The following is a 19,225-nucleotide window of genomic DNA, read 5'->3' as shown; positions in this document are numbered from 1 at the left end:
TTACAATATTTTTATTCAAATATAGATGTACTGTTTATATAAATTCCTATTAGAAAGAATACGAATCCAGTACGTAGTAGTTTAGATGCATCGTTTATGGGCAATGAAATCACTAGATATAGAAAAGGCACATAAAGATAATCTAACGTGTTCATTATGTGAAGAAGAGAACGTGCTTTTGGATTTAGTTGAGGAAAATAGGCAGGATTTCCAAAGAAAAGCTGCTGAACAGAAACATCATATTCCATCATGGGCAGAAAAAGAGGGAATTTATACAGCTGGCACAGATCATGCTGAGATGACCCTAGATTTTGTGAAGACAGGGAATAGATGCCTCCATAGATTAAAGATAAATAGATTATAAGTACATATAATTTAAAATATGTCAATCGAGGGTTCATTGAACAATCAAACCCACTTGTATCCATAGGATAACTGAAACATTATTAAATTGTTCAAAACGACACTCAATGACAATCAAGAAGAAAAGAGGACTAAGCACACAGCAAACTAATTATATCTGAAAAATCTTGTATTTGAGCAAATCAAGAGATCTAAATCATGGGGTTATAAAAAGAAGCAATCTTCAGGTAAAAGTCATGAATAGCTGTACATGTAAATTGACTATTCCATTCACAACATATCATCAACTCCATTAGTGGGTGAAGAAAACCTAATACAGAAATATATAAAGGTTTCTTGCAATGCAGAAAATGCTGTGGAGATGATGTTTAGGCCGACGTTTCAGTCTTGTTTGTTCGCATCTATAAGACCATCATCAGGACTAGTGTTTCTCACAAAGAAAGCCCCTTGGAGGAAATAGGCGTGATAGAAGCTGATCACCGATATGTATCTGCTTCAGAACAGGAGGATCTGCATTTGCTTTTGAGATCGGTTGATATTATAATGGTTTATATAATTCTGCTGGAGTTCTTAATTGAAAAGCCAGAATCGTGGTATATATCGCACGGAAACGGACCTCCTCACACGAATACTTCGCCTGGGCAGTGGGTTTGATTGTTCAATGAACCCTTGATTGACATATTTTAAATTATATGTACTTAGTCCACGAACAAAATCCCTTGTAGTCACCGTATAACTCAATTATCCATAGATTAAAGCCAGATTATAATAACAAATTTATTGGTTCCATTGAATGTGAACATAACTTCCTAATTTTGGGAGGTTGAGGTCTAAAATGGGGTACTGATCCAGTATTTCCTGGAGTTTACTACGTGTGTGGGAATAAAGCTTTTTATAAGCTGCCTGCCAGGTGGTATGGGAGTTGCTATTTCAGAATAGTTTTTCCGAAAATTTACCACATCAAAAGAATCACTGGAAGCAATGAAAATGCTAATGAACGAACACGTGGAGAGAGAGATCGTTTTTCAGAAATAATAGGTTACATATTCAGTGCATTGATACCTTCAGTGGGAGTCATACTAAATTCACATAGAATCTGTCAATTGTCAACAGTAATTGATCAGCTTTCGACTGATACTGCTGGAGGATTCTTGATGATTAATACAGAAATGGTTGCACTTAGGTCTATGGTTTTGCAAAATTGACTTGCGCTTGATATACTATTAGCTAAAGACGGCGGAGTCTATAAAATGTTGAGGGTGCAACATTGTTGCACTTATATACCAGACAAAAGCACAGAAATTAAGGGATATATAAAGAATATTACAAATATGCTAGAAGAATTGGAACCACTGGAATTTAATAATGTATGGGAAAGACTAACAAAAAGTATTTCTTCAGTAGGGAACTGGTTTTCCAATTTAGAGAAAAGTTTCCTAGGACAAGTAGTTTTTCCTATAGTAGGTATAGCAATAATAGTGTTAACAATAATAATATGGTGTAAGTGTTATACTAATGAACTTAGAAGAAGAAGATATGAGATAAATGGAAAAGGAAACAAAATAAATTATGAAGAGATTCAGTTTGAAGAAATGAAAGGCAAGTTATATGAGCAAATAAAAGGATTAAAGAACAAAGATGAGAACAAGAACGGAAAAGGGTAAGAAAGTGAAAAATTCTAAAGATTGGCATCTGATGAGGGATGAGTAATTTTGTGATGGCTTTAAAATGCCATCAGAGAGGGGATTTCTGGAGCAAGGACTCGTGAAAAAGAGACTTGCTTGACAACAATCTTCTCATGTAACCTATAACCCCGGCGAGGGAACTTTCTGCATTTGCGCAGTAGTAAACAAAATGGCCTCTTGCACCTCACATGCTTGCCACCTGCTTGCTGAAAAACTAAACCCAGATATTTTACTAATGCTAATGCTGGGAGAGTAATTATGAGTAAATGGGATTAGAGTAGAGATAGGTGGTATATAGTGAAACCATTTATTTTTGATTTTAACATTTGTCTTTTTGACTCTTTCAATAGTGCTTATTGTGGGCCTAGAAACGTAAACCACAGTCTATTCCCTCTTGTTCTACTGCACATGCGTAGTGCAACCAAGCTGGAAGACACGATGTGATCTTGAACATCGTTCAAGGTTGCAAACGGATCCTTTCCTGAGAACCGGAACGACAGTCCACTGAAATGGATGGGAACCTGCAGACTTTTTATAATTTGTGACAATTACATTGTGAATGCGGGTGGGAAATAAAGTTTGAATAAAGAATTAAGGAGATGGGTTTACTAACAAAGGGCTAACTGAAAAGAGTAATATGTAAACATGGTGTGATGATCACCTCCCTTTGCCTGTCCCATCAGAGTTAGTATTTTCATAAGTTTGAAACATTAATGAGTGGTACTAGCATACAGAAAGGTATAATTGAGGTAGTTTAGTTAGTTAGTTAGAAGTTTCAGATGGAGATGCTGAAGCTTGAGACCGGGATGCTGTCGGAGTGATGAGTGATGCTGAAGAAAAATCGAACTGCTGAACCAATTATCTTAAGCAAATACATTTTAGAAGAAGATTGCGGTAGAACCTTGAGGAGGAAGAGAGTGTCAGAGAGGGTACCTACGCAAGCTTCGGTTTTAGAGAGGTCGTCTGTCCTGTCCTGATTCCTGTCCTAATTTCTGTCCTGAAGCCTTTGTTCGCCAGATCTTTCCTGGGGGACCCTTACCAATTCTTAGTCCTGGGAGTTGTTTTCACACCATTCTAGGTAATTATAATTATATCGGTGTATGCGCTTATGTGCTTTTTTCTCTATCCTCTCCTTTTCATGCGTTGTCATTGCAAAGTATAAATGAATGCATTTTGATTGATTATTTGAATTTTTCTTCCTATGAGAAACAGAGTTTGTTCTGTACTGTGTAAGTGGTTCACATGAATTAATTTGAGATAAAACTTTAAATTCATCCAGACTCTGTGATCATTTCCAATGTGTAAGTAAATTGAAATCTTATGTCATTTCACCATCAACTAGTTCAACTAATGGGCTATTGACCAGAGGAAAGAACTCTTTGATCAGTGAAAGATTAGTTAGGGACTAGAGATAACTAATCTAGAGAATTACAAAACATGACCCTAGAGTTTATTGCCAGTGTGTTGTGATTGAATTTATGGGCCCAGGTGGGTATGTGTTGTTAGATTACCTGTTGCTGGTAACCCTCTGAATCAGCTATTTGCAATCTAACAGTATTTTCACATTCAGCCCATTTATGAACTCTTTTTTCCACCTAGATAGACTAGGGCCAGTTCTCGATTTCCAATGGCAGTAATGTCTCTGTTAGCCAATACTAAACCAAAATCTTGGAACTTACTTTTTATCTTGTTTTTAGCGGTATGGGGGAACCAATGCAACAGACAGCAATCTGGAGCGTTAACTATTTCCTTCTCAGTTACTTCCGCCCAATATTATGGTTACCTCCTCCCAGAAGGCCCCTATGTTCGGGCAACTCCTGAACATATGCAAGAAATCAGCTCCTATTGTATGACATTGTGGACATGCTGCTTTTTGCATATTGAAATATTTATTGAGCTTATGTGGGGCATGGTAGGCCCTGTGTAGTACATAAAAGTTTATCAATTGAAACCGTGCATTTCTAGTACTCTTCCACGCTCTTTCCACCAGCGTCCCCCAATCCTTATCCGCTATGGGCTTGTCCAGGTCTGTTTCCCATTCTCTATGGATCTTAGTCAAGGGAGGGAGCATTGTGCTTGTAAGTCGCCTGTACAGACATGTGACTGCCTTAAAGGTGCCCGCTGCTGTGACCATATATTGGCATCCCATCGAGATTCCCGGCTCAGTGAGACACTCCCTCCAGTGTTTTCTCATGGCTGCCATAAGTGCTGTGTGCAATAGAAAGTCTCCTCCCGGTACATCGTGACATTCCCTGAGGTCATTGAATGGGATCAGGGTGCCCTCCTCATAAAGGTCTCCACCCGTAGATATTCCCATATCCGCCCATGCTCCCAACCTACACCAGTCGCCTCCATGGGGGAGTGCCTCACACAATTATCAATGGGATTTCCTGTGCGTATGGATGTTTAATCTTGACCCTTTTCAGGCTTCTATTCCAGCATTTACGCACTGTTCTTAGGTCCCTGGGGAGGTACCTGTCTCAGTAAGCAAGTCTCAATATTATTCTCAACAGGAGTCACAAGTCTGGGGCCTCTCCTCTCCTTTCTTATGGACCCCTAAGTTTATCCGCCAATGGCAGCACTTAATGAAGTTTGTATTTCAGCTGTCGTTTTTTTTGTCATCTTCAATAGTGTTTTTATTTAGTTGAGGTTCATGGTGAAGGGCGTTGTTAAATGTGACTAGGATTTTGCATTTGTTCAGAGTGATTATTGAACGTGGATTTTTGCACACCTATCTTGGAGTTTTTGTCCGTATCAGCCCTCTATTGGTGATATTTATACCATTTGCTGGCTTTTCTAATGTTTTGCAGCTAAAGTGCACACGTTTTTGAGGGAGCTCATTTGAATGATCTGATTTAGGTTTAGTCAATGACCACTGTACCTGTGGGTCCGTGTACATTCCCCATTCAGGGCTCAATTAACGGCAAGAACGGATAAGGAAAGATTTTACATTTCTTGTTCCTTAATCTTCGGTGCAGTTTATTCACTTTTGTGGAATGTGGGTAATAATCTTTGTCGAACATTGCTTATTTTGTTGGTTGAATAAACAAACCTTGTTATCTCTAGATTTTCTCAATCTTTTTTCGTTCTAACTTCAATTATAATTTGCTATTATTATGTTGAGGTCTGCTATTGTTATTAGATAAAGTCTGGAGATTTCAGGTCAGGAATTTCCTCAGGATTGTTTGCTGGATGGAGCTCAACCTGACGAGTGATGTGGTTGGCTTGTAGCACTTTGAGGGCATTCCTCCATGTTAGGCAAAGCTACTTCTCCCTGGATGATTGTGCATAGTTGATCGCGAGGTTATGTTTTTTATCCCTGAAATTAAGGATTGCAACACAGCTGGGAGAGAGGTTAGCTTCTCTATAATCGATGAACATGCGCAGGTGCATGTTTTGTTTCAACCATGCTCCTATCCCCCAGCACATGATTATTCACATTTTTAAGCTTTGTGTCAATCCCTGAGATGGATACTGCTAAAGTATTGAGGAGATCTACTGGAATTTCCATTTTGTCAGAGTGATAATTTAAAGCTTTTACTATTGCATCTAAGGTATCCAGCGTGGTGACCAGCATGAATTTGACTGAACCTCCTTTGTTTTAGGAGTGGATATTTCCATCTGTCCGTTATTGCTGAAATGTTCGTGCAAGAAATCTGACTTTTTCACCTCATTAGGAGCACCCTTGATTATTTGATCATAGGTATCTGAAATAGAACTATTTCACTGCCTCATAGCATAACTTGAACCATTACGAGGGTGCGCTGGTGGTCTGGAAAGGCATGTTCCACTGTCAACTTCTTCCTGCTGATTTTATTGTGTGTGTGGCATAAAGGAGTAACTTCCCAATATGTTCTCTTGAATATAGTAGGCTGAAAGTGGGCCCTCGTGTCAGCCTGAGATATATGGTTTTCATGCTCCATTGCACTAAAGGATCCATCCTCTTTTCTGATTCGAGAGGCTCAGTAGAAAAAGGTTATTTAATGCCCTCTTACCCTGTTGTGATTGAGTGGCTTTTTGTTTCTCTTGTTAATCTAGCCACTCCTCTTGATAAGAGCGCAGAGGGGCAGCCTGTTTTGACTCATCAAATGCTTTGACGTCAGACGCTAGAAATTGGTGTTGTCGAGCCTACTGTGACAGGCTCTTGAATGTTTATAAACATTAATTTATTTTTGCTGCTAGAAGTTTTGATTAGCTAAGTTCTGGGCTGTTTTTTTCTCATTTTTAGAGATGAGGCCGCTCCACTTTTCCTTATACTTTCCAATCTCTTGATGTACCTTTTGTATATTGGAGCTGCCAAATATTTTCGAGATATACAATTTAGAATATAATAATTTAGGATATTGTACCAATGCTGCTTCATGACCCCTTTAACAATACACTGATAGCAAAAGCTTCTGTGGAAAGCAAATAATGACTGATTAATAATAATAGCGTAAACAATTATATAGCAATTAAGTAAAGTGATACAGTTTTGTCATTTCTCTGTGCCTCAGTCATTAACCCTTCATTAGCAGCTAAGGTATTAATTGATGAATTAATGTATTCATTGGTTAATTTACGATTTTAAATAAAGTTAGCTCAAGTCTAATTGCAACCTGCAATTTACTTTACTTTATGTGCACAAATGAGCAACTTATAAGGCCAATAAGGCACTAAAAGTTCAAAATCTTCTTGATCTTTCCAACCAATTTCTGAATCCACAGGACTGCGTCAGAGAGCAAAATCAATGTTGCTTGACATTTCTCACCTTGACTAGCCAAACACCTTATTCATAGAAAAAGAGAACCGCTCTCCGAGCCTTCTCCGGCGCTGCTCCAAGGATTTGTAACTCTCTTCCACCGGAAGTACGCAACGTCTATTCAACGACTGCTTTCAAACTTGAAGCCAAAAAATTCCTAATGAACATTTTTTTACCTTAAGTTGGGCTTGGATCACTTGTTCGAAATCACTGTTCCTACAACCATTGTACCCTCATTTGATGCTGCTCGTCTTTACTGCATTCTGTGTCCCCCTTCGTTGACTGTTATATTCAGGTTATCATATTACTCTCCGTGATTCACTTGTCTGGGAGACATTCGAGTATTCCTGTTATGTATTCATACCTGATGTCTATACGGGATCTATGCTCTCTTTTCCGCATTATATACCCCCTTTCTTAGACTGTTACATACTCATTTATTGTATTATTCTCCTTGTTTTATTTGTCTGGAAACTATGCGTTTATTTGTCTGGGATATATGTGATTATTCCTGTTGTATTTTCTTATTTGTTGCCAATACTGGATTTATGTCCTTCCTTCCTTCCTATGTAAAGCACGCTGATATCCCTTGGGAACTTGTTCGCGCTATATAAAACTTTAAAAATAAATAAAATAGCCCCTTACCCCCTCCCACCCCTCACATACACCCGGGTATCTACCCAGCACTTGCCGGGCTGTCAAAAACCTGGTCCTCCAGAGATCTCACTGGCAAGTTTCGTTTCCAGCAGCTCCATCGATGAGCAGGGCGTCACCACGGGGAGAGGAGAGGGCCAGGGGACAGCTGCACAGCGGGGATGCTGCTGAGGAAGGGAGCAAGGCCCAAGCACCCCCTGAGGCTCCTGCTTAATACTACTGCCAAATTGCCAGGTAAACTTGCCAGAAATGACCAGGCCAAGCCAAACTTTATGCCTACTGGACAGCCAAGTGGCTTGAACGGCTCAACGACCCACGGCAAACTGTCAGTAGTGGTAGTGATTGCGGTCTGCTCTCTACCACGGAAGAGCAGGAGTCTCACGCTGTACTCCGTTCGGTTCCAGTCAAACTAGTTCTTCAGAATGAGACAGTAGACCCACATCTGCTTGCTGGAATATGTGTATAAAAGTAGGTACCTAACTTCTCCACTTTATTCTATTCCCAAGTTATTTCTGTCCAAGAAAGAAAATGAGTTGGAGAGTAGTTGAAGAGCTGATGAATAACCAGGGATGGAGAGGTGGGAGAACATCACATTAAGTCAACATTTTCTGATGGATGAGCTGAGAATCTGACTAAAAAAGTCTAAAAGCCAGGCTGCTTCCCAAGAGAAGGAAAGAGTGTGCCTGGCCATGTAGAATCAAATCCTGTCCAGAAGGAGAGGCCCAGTGTGTTCCAAGTGTGAAGATCACTCAGAGGAAGCTGACTCCCCCGAAAACAATCCAATAGTGACCCCTGCTTTGAAGGGCTCCTCTGTGCAGTTCCTGAAGAGCGGTAAATAAGACTGTGCTAGAGTATGTCATTCTGTGTCACCTGGAAGCCTGCACCGGGCCGAGTTCACTAAGAATTAGACTGAATTGCTGCCAGAGCGAAAAGCCCTGAACCAGCTCCGAGACTGCAACTACCCTCAGTCACAAGGAGCAGCACTTTGCCTAGAGGCTGCACTTTTAGTAAGCTAAAGTGTTGGTCTGCAGCTTACCCTAGAGGGCCACAGCTGCCAAAGACTGGTGCTGGTGGGTAAGCCTGCCCCCAGAGCCAGTCATGTTAAGATCATCATGCTTGTAGCAGCGGCTTTGGTGATCTACAAAGGTGTTGTGGGTAGGGATCCGCAGAGCCCAGACGGATGCAGATCACAAATAGGTAATCAAGGGGCTTTGCTGCAACCAGAGAAGAGAAAGAGGCTGAAGCGCAAGGGCAATCTGTTGTGCCCACTTGAGACTTTTAGGTACAAAAGCCTCTAAAGACATTGAACTGGGTGTAACTTTTGAGTGATCTGCACTTGAGGCGAATCCTTGCCTGAGCTTAGTTGGAACAGTAATAGAGCGATCTTGACCATAGCTGGAAGGAAGCAGGCTACCAGGAAATGAATGGGAAGTGTAGCGCCTTATGGTTAAAGTGCAGCTTCTTACAACACTGTACAACATATTAGTTGAACTGTTTAGAATTTAGTTCTGCTGTGAGATTAAAAGTACCTTCTTGTTCATAAAGCTAAGCACTGGGCTGGACATTACATTATTTTTTCTGTTGTTTGACTGCTAAGTTCTTAACTCTTGCCCCATACACTACATCCCTTAGATGCCTGCGGCCGATAGCCGTATAGGGGTGAGAATCAAGTGCAGAAGGGGTTGTACTTGGCACAGTTTGCAGATCTACGGTAAGATGACCCTTGCGAATTCCTCATGTTTCATCTGTCTCAGGGTTCACATGAACAACCAGAACAGTCTAACCTCCTTTCTTCTCCAGCAAATCATTACCCAACATTTTACGCAGTCCAAGTTGAGCTGACAGTTCTGTACACACTCTACTTTCTATGGATTACAAGAGGCCATACATAAGATAAGTCATTAGTGACAAGCCCAATTTACATCTGATTGATGCTGACGCTAGCTGATCATCTTTAAAAACCTCTACATTTTCTACTCTTCCTCACTCAGGGAAAGAAATTGAAGCAATTGTAAGTTTTGACACATTTTCTTGTTGCATTACTTATTCTGTGTCTATTTCCTTGGATCTGATTATTGACCAGCATGCTTTCCTTTTAAGCCCCACCTCTCTCATAAACGTGCTTGCGGGTACCTTCTATGTAAATTTGACAACACTGTTTTGTACAAGCAATGGTGCCTTTTTGAAAGTACCTATTAAAAATGAAAATGAAAGTGATGTCTTGGCTGCGCTATCAAAAAGTAATGATCCATCAAGAACTAATGAGTTGTGAATGCCCCACCCTAAACTAAGAATCCAATTTATATGTTGGCAAGAAGGGGACTCCATCGCGGCTGCAACAACGTTACCTACCACCAATATAGTGGTCTACCCGATATATATGAGGGCAGACCTTAGGTTTAGCCATGGGGGTGACTAATCCGTCTCCCCTGTGGCCAAACTTTCCCAAAAAGCCATGCGGAGCAAAGGCCGCCGGAGAAATGGCTACATGTCCACTCACCCAGATTTAGATGGGCGGTCATGTAGCCATTTTTGTACTGTTCCTCACCACAAGGCAAACCCTGGCAGTGAGGGACAGTAAAATGTGAATAATACCCCCCTTGCAATTGAAGATGAATCCCATGGTGAGAGGAGCATTTTTTCTTTTTTCAAAAGTAATATCCCATTTCGAGATTCTCTCTTGAACATTAAAAAATTTACCTGTTTTGTGCAGGTTTGCATCATGCTGATGTAACCCTGCACCATACAGCAATATGCATTGACAGGAACCGCCATGATGGTGGTTTCTGTCAGTGCTTTTATAAATGGCTGCCAGCTTGGATGTCATTTATAAATTAGGCGGGCGGTTCCTCAGTCATGGGGACAGAGTAATTTATTCCATCCCAATGGCGGAATGGCAGGCTGTCAGCCTAAATATGAATCGGTCCCTAAGTCTGATATTATGGATCTTGCTGGGCCACCTTTTGTGGCAGCTAACCAAGCTTTGTAAAGAATCCTGAAGCCTCTTGAGAGACATGTAAAAGGCAATAACATTTGTTTGGAAAAAAAAAGAATCGTCAAGCCTCACTGGTTAGGGTGACCAGAATTTGAAATTCTAAAACTGGGACATTTCGCAAAAATAGAAGTACAATAACTTTACATCAAACGTAGGGCACAATGACGCTGCTTATCACCATAAAAACAAGCGAGGCACTAATGAAATAAATAGAATGCAATTTTTTAAGGCAGAATAATATATGTTAATTACATTGCTTTCTGTTAACAACAATCCAGCTTTAAAACACATACAAACGTGCATCCCACTGTTTTCAGTCGACCCTCTCTGACAACCGGGACATGAGACAAATGTGCAGAAATCTGCCCGGACAGGTGCTTTAAAAACTAGGACGCCTGGTCACCCTATCACTGGTGGCTCTCCAAACTTTTAAGAGGTGCAACATCATCAAAACAACACGCATGCATTTAAAAAGGTTGCAAAGAAGTTTGCAACGGTATGTCTGTTTCATTGTAGTTATTTAGAAGGGGTCTAGGCTACTTCAATTAATAATGATTCAAAAGGTTACAGCAAAAAAAAAGTAAAACTATGTATTATCTGGAAAAGAGCCCATACAAAGTCCAGCAGTTTCCATCTTTATGTGGCATGTTTCATCTTGAAATCTACAGTTCTACACAGGATTTTCTCCACTGATATCATCAGCAAAGCTTCTAGGTCGATATTGCCTAGTCGTGGAACGCAGAATTGTTTTCATCGGTGGAATTGGTAAATATATCATTAATTACTTGACCTTGTGATGGGCAGTAGGAGAAACACACCTATCCTTGGAATGTTTGTGCCCCTGTGAGTGACCGAGAGAAGTCCCTGTGAGTGACTGAGAGAACAATAGAGTGAAACAGTATATGAGAAACAAAAGAGGAGAAAAAGAAGGAGCTGTCGCGCCCCCCCCTTCATTCACCACAGGAGCCTGGAGTAGGATGTGACACGTCTTTATTCTCTCGTGTCCTACTCACAACTAACTTCCTTCTAAACCCATTTCCTCTTTCTCCCCACGCCCCTTCCTGTCCTGCCTGTCCTGTCACAGACAGGGGTCAGGCAGTCACGATACGACACCTCCCCCTTTTGTACAAAGTCTTACTGCTTCTTAGATCACTTCAATGAGGCGCACTGGCCGTCTGGTCTGTCGCCTGGGGCGGTCAGCCTGTTCCGGTGTCCTGGCTCGGCGGCGCACAACGTTATCTTGTCCTGCTGGACTCGGATGATTTTGGTCACTGCTCCCGCTTCGGCTTTCTAAGTCAGTGGTGGACTCCCAGGATTGACTCTCAATCCGCCCATGAGAGTTACATTTCTTGAAATGTGAAATATTTCGAGTTATCCGTTTGTGATCAGCTTCTGCTGTGATCATAGTTCCTTTCCGGCGGCTAACCTTCAGGGGATGAGTGAGGTAGCGGCTGTCTGCTTTTGTTCTTCGGTCACGTCGGACCATCACCCAGTCTCCCTCTTGGATGTCAATGTGTCTTGCGCGTCTGCGCTGGTCAGCATGTGTCTTCATTTGTAGTTTCCTGTCATAGTCTATTTTGACCAGTGTCTCATGATCGACGTTTGTAGCTCGAGGTTGAAGTGCACTGTCCAGGGTAGGCAGTCGAGTGCGAGGGACTCTTCCCAGCATCAAAGTGGCTGGGCATTGGTTAGTCGTGTTGTGAGGCGTGGTGCGGTATGCTCTCAGCACTTCATTCAGAGTTTGTTGGATGTTCCGTTGAGCCAGTTCCGCTTGTTGCACTGCTTTCTTCAAAGTTCCCATGAAGCGTTCTATCATGCCGTTGGCTTGCGGCCATAGGGGTGTGATCTTTTGATGTTTGAAATTAAGGTGTCTTGCGAATTCTGCGATTTCGTGTCCGTTAAACGGTGGTCCATTGTTCGATTTGACTCGCAATGGAATGCCCCATGCAGCAAACGTTTCATCGAGAACTGGAATCACTGCGGTTGCTTTGGTAGATGATATCAGGTGTGCAAACGGAAACTGGGAGTATTCGTCCATAATGAGGACAATGTATTGGCTTGATTTCAGAGGGCCGAAGAAATCAATTGCGACCTGCTGCCATACTCCTTCTGGTAGTTCTGACATTTGTAGGGGAGCTGGTGGTTCGTCGCGGCTTACCATCTGACATGAAACACAGTCTTTGAGTGTGGCCTCTACAATCTGGTCGAGCGTCGGAAACCAGACCCGTTCTCGTAGAGCCTTTTCCGTGGCACTTATCCCTCTGTGGCCTTCATGAGCGAGGTTGATTACTCCTTGCCTTAGTCTTTGAGGAATTACAATCCTCCCCCCTCGCAGGATCAAACCGTCTTCACTGATAGATAGTTCTTCGTGAATGTGTTTGAACGCGGATAGTTCCTGGGACCTCTCACCAGAGTCCTGAGACATGTCTTTCACGTGTCGCCATGAGTTGTTGCGTATGCGATCCGTGACATCTTGAATGATTGGATCCTGGGCAGATGCTTCTCGGATCGCTGCTAGAGGAACTGAGGGCGGGCAAGCAGTGTCAATGACAAAGTGAATATAGTCTTTGGCAACAATGTCCGGGGCGTCTTCAGTCATGTAGAGGAGTTCCACGAGCCTCAATCTTTCAGCTGTCGGCAGGCTGAGCAGACAGTCAGCCACGTCTGGGCCTTCGACAACATGGATATAGGCTGAGATCTGTCGGTCCTTGTATGACAAGGTCGTGCTGAAACGGCCTAGGCATGGTAGTGGCTTCCTGGACATCCACGTGAGTATCCTGACAGCCGCAGGTTCTAGTTCGGGCCGTGGTTCAATGCTCTGGTATTCCAGTGCGCAGATGTAGTTTAGTGAGGCTCCCGAGTCTAGAACAAACTTGGCCGGGTGTTCTCCTATCCGGATGTCCAGCTTCGGATATTTCTTCAGTCGGTCTGGGTCTGATACCATACATATGTATTTGTCACTGTCTTGTGACACGGGCGTGCGGGACGACAACTCGCTGGAAGTTGACTTTCGGGATCGATAAGAGCTCACAGACCGGATACTCGACCGGGAAGAACTAGAGGAACGTTCTTCTCTCCCCTTCACTGCACGGGCGTGATGCTGGGTGGTGGTTCGAGTTCTTGATGAGCGTGGAGTCTGACAGACACTTTTGAAGTGATTTTCCCTGCCACAGCGGTGGCATCTTTGACCAATGGCTGGGCATTGTCCTGAATGAGGATAGTCTTGGCCGCATCTGTAACACGCGGGTGCAGGTTTGCTAGATTTAGTGTGTCGCGATTCATGTCGTGACGACGGCTTCCGAGAAGACGTGAAGTGTGTTGGCCTGCTCGTTTTATGGTGGTCAATCCGGTGTTTCTTTTCCTTGTATTCTTGCATTCTGAATGCTTGCTCCTTTCTATCAGTTTTATTCGTCTCCATCTTCTTTGCGTGATCTTCCGCCTGGTCGTTGATTCGTGTCATTTCTTCAATTTCTTCGAGATTGTAATGCTTCTTCAGCAGTCGCCGACGTAGTGACTCGGAGTGGCAGCCTTCAATTATGCGGAGCCGCAACGCATCCTCGGTGTTGAAATTGTCGAAGTCGCAATGGCGAGCTAGCCGTCTGATGCGCACGATAAAGTCGCACATGTGCTCGTCTCTCTTTTGAGTGGCTAAATTAAACGTGTAACGTTCGTAGTCCAAGTTGCATTTGTGTAGGAATCTTCGGTCAAGGGCTCCTTTGACATCATCGTATGGGGCGGTGGCCGCGTTAGGCAGTTTCTTAATGATCTGCGCGATGTCTTTCCCCACCAAGTTACGCAGGGCTATTAACTTCTGCTTGGGGTCTTGTACCTGAGACCCAGTCATGTAGTCTTCAAAGTCCTCAGCCCAGCTCTTCCACTTAGGTCCCATGCTGTTGCCGGACGTTAGTTCCAGGGGTTTCGGAGGCCGCAGACATGGCACTCCCATGAATGCCTGAGGGGCTGGTGCTAGCAGTGGTGGGTTGCCTGGGGCTGCCGGTGTCCCTCCTGTGGCACCTGTCGAGCTAGTGACCGACATCTCTGCTTGTAGGTTCACTCAGCTGGCTGCTGTTGTTTAAATCAGTAACTTCGGCTTCTCTAGTGTCCACTGAGCAGTTTATGCAAGTTCTTTTTTGTTTTCTTTAGTGATGCCTGACTCTAAAATGGCCGACACCAAAATTCTAATGGGTGTCTATGGGCAGCGCCTGACCTTAAGATGTCCGCCGCTAGGGACACGTGACCTCATGTAGCTTGCACTTGCAGTCTCAAATGTCTCTTGTTTAAGTTTCTGTAATCGCTAAGCTCGCCTGCCAAGTCCTTGAATTAAATCCGCAGGCCTTTGGGACTCACCCTTGTGCTGCCGATCGTGACAGTCTGTCCCCAGGCACTCTCAGGCCTCTGTGCTGCTTTCGCGCCGTTTTCTTTACTTCCGGACGTTTCTTCCCTGATTAGGGACGCTCCGGGTGGCCCTCAGACCGCGCAGGCAGCTTCGCTTTTACTAATTTCCGTGTGGTAGGGTAGCACTCAAACGTGACGTGTGGAGCGTTCCGTTTTCGCGCTTTTCACACGCTGCGCCGACACAGGCTGCAGGCTCTCTGTTCTTGGGCCATTCACAGACGGCAGGGGTTTGGGCAGTGTGGGCTTCAGTAGTATCCCACCCTCGTCGCCAGTGTCGCGCCCCCCCTTCATTCACCACAGGAGCCTGGAGTAGGATGTGACACGTCTTTATTCTCTCGTGTCCTACTCACAACTAACTTCCTTCTAAACCCATTTCCTCTTCCTCCCCACGCCCCTTCCTGTCCTGCCTGTCCTGTCACAGACAGGGGTCTGGCAGTCACAATACGACAGGAGCATGGGAGAAAGAAGGGAGTGTGTGGGGGGCGGGGTTAAGGGCTGTCAGAAGAGGGAAAGGAGACAAGGAGAGGGAGAAGCAGAGGGTAAGAGAGAGATAGAATCAGAGACGCAGCGAGCGAGAAAGAGATAGAGACATACTTTGTCCTGAAGGAGCTCTACTGACCACTTGTCTTTCCCTCTAGCCACATGGATGCTCTGTGTAGTAAATGTCTCTGTAAAGGTATATTAAGGGTTCCATTCTGTCATAGCTAAGTATCAAATGGGCTTTTGTGTGCATCTCAATACCAGAACAACTGAGACACTGCATTTCATGTTTCATGTACATTGATAGGCAGATCTGTCTGTGGGTCCTAATACTGTTAACTGGTAGTGTCCTCTTAGGTTACCTTGAAAAACTGTCTGGGGAATTTGTTACTGGAATCCCAGCTTGGAGGCATAACTTCAAAGCAAACAACCATTTCTGGTGATTCTAATGGAAAAAAGACACAGTGACAAAAGGGGCCCACTCCTACATCATTTGTGAGCCCTCTAAAGTGTTATCCTGGAAATACAAGCCATAGAGACATTGGGGAGCACCAAACTGCAATAACATAATTTTGACTATAAAGCAGGGAAAAAAGGATTTCTTCAAAAATGTTAAGTGATGAGATCCTGTTACAACTATAGAATTATTAGGGAGGTGTGGCCAACCGCCAAAGATGGCAGACATATTTTCTTAGAGTTCCTGCCGAGCGCCCCAGAATCATGACTGACCCAGTGCAGTAAACAGGACAATAATGAACCCCAACACATCAAAATAAAGGGGAACTCCTGAAGGAAGTGGCCTGATTAGGGCCACCCGGGTCACTAGTGACCACCGCTCAGCCTTCAATACAAATGAAGAGTCGGTCAGACAGTAGAGAACACAAACCAAGTATATTTTATTCAGGTACACTCGAGCATAGTCCAGTCTGACCAGCCTCCTAGGATTGCTGCAGAGGGACTGACTTCACCAAGCATAGAGATACATTTTGTACGTTTCTGAACCAAGAATGCCCCGCCCATACTGGAAATCTACTAGCAGGTGTAGCTAAAACAAAGAAGTACAGTAAAACGAGTCTCGACTCTGAGACCGGGCACACATTATCTTTATACCAAGGTCGTTCTGTTTGTGTCTATCGCTAGGGTAGTGGGAGAAAGCCTCTATCTATTGGAAAGGAATGCGTTAATAAGGACAGTGTATTCATTAGCAGAGCAAGGCCTAACCTCGTAAAATGACCATTTCCACAGCCTGCTTCTCTAGTCAGAGAATATGTAGCTGACAACATGATTCAAAAAGGCGTCTGAACATAAAATGGTGCAGCGAATGCTAACTTAACACGTGAACAAAGCACAAATAAAATGGCAAAATATTTTAATTTAATCAGATGCTCCTTTTAGCATTCGCTAAACCATTTGATATTGTGAAGGAAGGGGGTGTAGTATTCTGAGAAGCAAAGGACATCAACACTTGGAGCAATCCATATACTCAGTATCGGGAATACAAGTAGCAAGGGATGATGTGGAACCAAAAATGCCCTCCTCTATCTGCATCATGTCGACAATGTCTTTTTGCAACATGATGGCAGTACTAGTGTCAGGAGCTGGCCTTTTCAGTTTAAGGGTGAGAACACTTATACAATAAGTATAGCAGGTCGGGAGACAGTGTATGCAAAGACAACATGTGAAGAAAAGGCCAGCACTCACGGCTAGAAAGATAAGGATCTTCCAACCCCAGGTTGTGAACATACCCCAGAACCATCCAGAGAGAGGCAAAGTGCCATTTTCTTGGTGTATGTCAGTTGAGAGTCTATGCAATTTTTGTATGGCAGCATACACATTGGGGGTGTGGTCAGGTATGTACACACAACTGCTACTGCCAATGATGTGACAGGCTCCACCCCTATCCGCAAGTATAACGTCTAGCACCATCCGGTTCTGCAAGGTAACTCACAGTGTAGCCTGAAGCTCAGCAGTGATGTTTGTCAATATACCAGCTGTTGTATTAATAACCCCTTCAACAACCCTTGTTAACTGACGAATGTTAAGGCTATTGGACATGGGGCCCCAAAAAGGTACGATACCCTTCATGGCATCCTCAAGCTGTTGTACGGTTGTGAGAAGTTGGCCTGATAGGTGATGTTTCCAATTCTGGAACCACCTATTATCAGACCAAACAATCCCTTATGGTGTCTGGTTGTAAGTCAACCTTATTAGACAAGCTATCCTAGGGGTAGCATGGACTAAGCAGCCTAAAGGCTTAACTTAAGAGGTTGTGTTAAGCGAGCTGTTTTACCACATACAATCCTGTAATATCAAATGAAAGGACACCACACAAGTATATATTATAAAAATATATGTGTTTATTACTAAAAACAATCCCCAGTATTCTTTATGAATAAAGGGGCACAAGCGTTAAATCAAAAGCACTGTTTAAACATACAAGTTGCACAATTATGGATGAGGGCGGGTGGCCACTCAAACCATATACTAAACAAGTGGTATAAGAGATACCAATCGAGCAGTGGTTAGGCCTAGGGCCTAGGGAATCGCTGGGAGCAGTCAGGACAAGCAGTGCTGAAGTCGGGAGAGGCCCACGGGATTCGGGAGCAGTGCGGAAAGCGCACGCATGCACCAATGTTAACCAATGGTGCGTAAAAATGACAAAGTTAAAGTTTAAGGACACTTCCGCTGAACCTAGAGGAACAAAACTTAACACACAGACCCTAGAGGTGTGCACCAGTGTGGGAACACTGGCGGAGCAAAGTTACCTCACCCACAGGAAGTGGGTGCACAGGGTCGAAATGGCGTCGGGTTTTGACACGCAGGCTCTTGGTGCTTGAAGCTGAAAGGGCTGCAGGCGGGTTGAAGATGAAGTGTCCGGTGGAGTCCAAGGGTGGACTCAAGTCGAAGGGTACCTGAAAGCAGAGGGGACAGAGTCTGGGTCACTCAGCAGTGACCAGGGTGGAACCAGGACGGAACCAGGCAATGTCGGGCGCAATCAGGTGGTCGTCGAGGAGCTTCTCTCCGCTGTCACGTGGGCTCTGGGGCATCTGCGACGTCCAGGAGCAGGTCACGATCTGTCCCACGCAGGCTCTCACCGTCGGCGCTGTCGGCTTCAAGTTTGGAGCAAACAACACTTGGCAAGAGCAATCCACGCGGAACCGGGAGATTGCTTCTCACTCGAACCAGGAAGGTCAGAGTGGGGGCTCCTTTTCAGGGGAGCTGGTGTGGATCTGGAGCAACCAGATTCACGAGTCTTCTTTGTAGTTTCGTCGGCACAGGGACCACTAGCCGGCTGGCAAGTGACCGGGCCAACGCGTTGAGCCAAATGGAGCAGAAGGGCCCCACGCAGCACTCGTCGAGTGTGGAGGGCTGAACTTCGGCTCAAGAGTAGCTCAGGGTGGGGCCTTCTCAAACCCCGGTGCACAGCTTCGAGGGTCACTCGTGGGCTGCACGGTCAGCGTCTCGTGGTCAATTCAAGATGGCGTGCCCCACGCTTCCGGTCGCCTCCACGGGTCTCAGCTTTGCAGGGACTGTGGATCGGGCTGTTGGAAGGCAGGCAAGCTTGATCTCGTCGATCTCAGTCGCTCGAGTTCCGGCGGGAACTGCAACTAAGTAGACGTCGAGGGCTGGATGGTGCCTGCTGCTGCAGGGTGGTCACTCCTTGACCACAAGGGAGATTCTTCGGGCTTCCACGTTGAGATGGAGGTCCAAGGGTCCAGAGTTTCGTTTCTAATGTTTCTTCCAGGAAATCTGATGTGCATTGGCACTGCTCCCACTCTTATTCGAATCTGGGGGGCATGATTACCTGCTAGGTCCCCCCCTATGGGTGGGACCCAGGAAGTGGGTGGATACACCCCCTTCCTTTGATCCAGGCCGCCCTGGCACGAGGGCTGGAGTGCCCCAGAACCGGTT

This window comes from Lissotriton helveticus, chromosome 7 (genome assembly GCF_964261635.1).
Source record: "Lissotriton helveticus chromosome 7, aLisHel1.1, whole genome shotgun sequence".
NCBI lineage: Eukaryota > Metazoa > Chordata > Amphibia > Caudata > Salamandridae > Lissotriton > Lissotriton helveticus.
Note: the sequence above shows the minus strand (reverse complement) of the source record.